This window comes from Palaemon carinicauda, chromosome 13 (genome assembly GCF_036898095.1).
Source record: "Palaemon carinicauda isolate YSFRI2023 chromosome 13, ASM3689809v2, whole genome shotgun sequence".
Taxonomy (NCBI): Eukaryota; Metazoa; Arthropoda; class Malacostraca; order Decapoda; family Palaemonidae; genus Palaemon; species Palaemon carinicauda.
The window spans coordinates 94,438,845-94,442,456 of record NC_090737.1 but is presented as its reverse complement, the minus strand read 5'-3'; positions in this window follow the sequence as shown (position 1 = coordinate 94,442,456).

Below are 3,612 nucleotides of genomic sequence, written 5' to 3'. Positions count from 1 at the left end.
TTCAATCAAGTAATCCCAAATAAAAAGGCTTATGGTACACCCGCGAGCATAATTAGGATCTATGTGAATGATTTTTAAACTTTTATATTAACAATCATTTGGTTCTTTACAATACTTCCCGACACTCATAACAGAGTGAAACAAAATGTTTTTCGCTAGAAATTATAGAAAAAAACTACATAGATAAAATGTTTCAATTATATGGTGGTGTTATGGATTCGAAGAAAACTTTCGTTTTAATTACCTCGATGCTCTGAAGTCCCCTGAAGTCTTCCTTCCCATATAAGCTGATAATTAAGGTAATTGTACATAATGTATAACTATGTGCTTTGTATTCCTTGCCCTTGGAGAATTCCTCTGTTACAGGGTAACGCAAAATGAAAATGGGAAAAGGAATATTCATTAATATGGACTTCTAATGCAAATTAGAGAGAATAATAAGAAAATAAATCTGTCTTTATATTGGGAAGCTATCTTGATTATTTTTTAATGATTCTTCATTATCGAATAATCCTTATTTCTTGGTAAAAATTGTTGGACAAACAGAAGGTAACGTGTTCCAAGATCATTGGCCCTTCAAATAAAACACAAGGAATCATACAAAACGTGCCCAAATGTATACTCAAGAAGTTGATTAACGAAATAACATCTAACAATATCTTTTAATCTGTCTTTTAACATCACTGTCATAGGTATAAACTAGGACATGTTTGCAATTTCCAAAATAGGTAAACTTCCTTATGGATGCAGATGTAGTTAATATAAATCTAATATTACAATGCTTGAATATCTGGTCTATTCCCATAAAACAGGGTGATACAAAAAGTACCCTGTAGCAACATATTTTCTGTGATTCATTCGTTAACTCATGAAAACCGGTTATCAAATGAAAATTTAAAATATTGTATTACATGGGCACATTTGAAAGGTTTCTGGTGGACCTACGAGAAAATGTTAGATATAATAGGAAACTTGTCAAACCATAAACCACCAAGTGATCAGTACATTAGCATCCTTGGCACCATTGCTTAACAGAGTGAAGCAAAAGTTTCTTAGTATAAATAAAACCTTATCTATAGCATTGTACAGTTTTATAATAGAATTATGAATAACGCAAAACTTTCGCTTTATTATCATGCTATTGTGAAGTCATTTGATGGCTTCTCTTCCATTAAATTGGGTAATTATAGGAATTGTAAACAGTATGCACTCTGTCATCCTTGCCTCTAAAACAAATCCCCTAGTACAGGGTAGCGCAACATGAAAACTGGAAAAGGAATATTCATTATCATTGATTTTCACGGACAAACAGTTACTTAAGATATAAATATATATCACCGTCTTATTGTGTTGCTATACTAAATTATTCAGACCATTCATCAATGGCAATTAAACCTCATTTCTAGCCAGAAATTTTCAGTCTTAACGAATAGGAATGTGCATTAAGGTCCTTGACTGTTAAAAGAAACCCTTTGGCATCATAGAAAACATACCAAGGACATACAGGGTGTCCTAAAAGTACATACTGAATGACGTTGATTAAAACGCATTGGCTTATCACCATATAATCATATTTAGGCTGATATTCCTTTTGAATATAACTGAAACTAACACAGAACTTAAGAATACGCCTGAGACCCCACATCGGTCCCTGAAACAGGGTGTTACAAAAATTACCCCAATGCAACACGTTTTTAGATAGCCATCAGCTTGCATGAAGAAACTAGTTATCAACTGAGAAAATAGCATATTCTATCACAATCACATATAAAAGGCATATGGTATACCTGCTAGCATAATGAAGATCTGAGCGGAGGACTTTTACAACTTTATAACAATCACTTAGGGCTTCACTATCCTTGACGGCAGTCATAACAGAGTGAAGCAGATGTCTTTTATGTTACAAATTGTAAAATAAACCGACACAGATTAAATGTTATCGTTACATTGTAAATTTATCAATTAGACAAAACTAGATTTTATCACCTTTATGCTTTGGAGTTTCCCGAAGTCTTCCTTTCCATAAAATCTGGTAATTAAAGTGATTGTAAATATTGTAAAAGTATGGGCTTTATGTTCCTTCTCTCTGAGAAAAAATCCGCTAATACAGGGTCCCACAAAATCAAAATAGGGAATGGCCTATTCATTAACACTGACTTCTACTGCATATAAGTAACTCAAAGCATGAATTTAAAACATTGTTCATATTTTGATATGATCATGAGTTTTTCAGATCACTCTTCAATATCAATAAATCCTTATATCTAGATATAAATTTTCGTATCAAATAAAAACGGTGGTGTTTTAAGGTCCTTGGCTATTCAAATAAAACACTGGCATCATAGAAAACGTATGAAACGCGCCCAGGGTGTCCCAAAAATAAGTCATCGACGAAGTTGATTAAAACATATTGGCTTCACATGATGATTTTTTTCTTCTTAATATTAAGGCTTGCAGAAATGCACCTATACCACTGATATTGTCGTAATATATTAATTACTTTATATGAACAATGTAACTTAGATTTCTTTATAATATAACTGTAATTAATACAAAACAAATAACGCAATAATTGAAGCTGTACATAGTCTTATAAAATTTGGCGATACAACCTGTGCCTCAATGTATCATGCTTGAAATTATTTATAAGCTAGCATGTAAAAGCTCAATATCGATTAAGAAAGTTAAATATTCTATGACATAATCGCACTGAAAAGGTTCTTGGGTTACTTGCATGAACATTTCGGATTTAACTGGATGATTTTTAAACCTTTCTAACAAAATGTAAAAGTACTTATGTTGTATTACTTGAGTCTAGTAAATTCCTCTAGTGCAGGGTAAACCAAAGTGAAAATAGTAAAGGGCATATTAATTAACACTGACTTCTTATGAAAATCAGTTACTTAAAACATGGATATAACTCAGCTTTTTTATATTGTGAAGCCATCTTGATATTTTTCTGACCATTTTTCAATATTGATTAACCCCTATTTATAGCTAGTAATTGTTATACAAAGAAAAAGTTTGGTCTTTTAAGCTACTTGGCCGTTCAAATAAAACATTGGCCTCATGGAATATGTATAGGATTTCATAAAATTTGAATAAATCATATGATATCTCACCATATCATTATAGCTGTGCTTTGTAGAAATACACCTTGATCAGTCATATGTATAATGTAATAAATGTTTTCAATTATCATAATAGCTGACATTCCTTTTGAACATAACTACTTATTACCCAACTACAAATGTTGTGGCTGAAGCGCTGCACTTTCCCCTAAAACAAAGTAATGCAAAAACAATCCCATTGCAATACATTTGTAAAGTACTTGTACATTAGTAGAAGTACTGTATTGATTGAGAAAATGACATTCTATCATATGATCCTATTTGAAAGGCTTCTGGTATAACTACTTGCATACCAAGATTTTAGTTGGAGGATTTTCAAGCATTTAAAAACCACTCAATTGGTACTTGAGCATCCTTGGCACTGTAAAATAATAGAGTCAAGCAAAAGGTTTTCATAGAAAAGGAACACCACATATAGGAATTAGAGCAAATTTTTACTATCTCTTATCATGATATTATGAAGTCATTTGATACTTTCTCC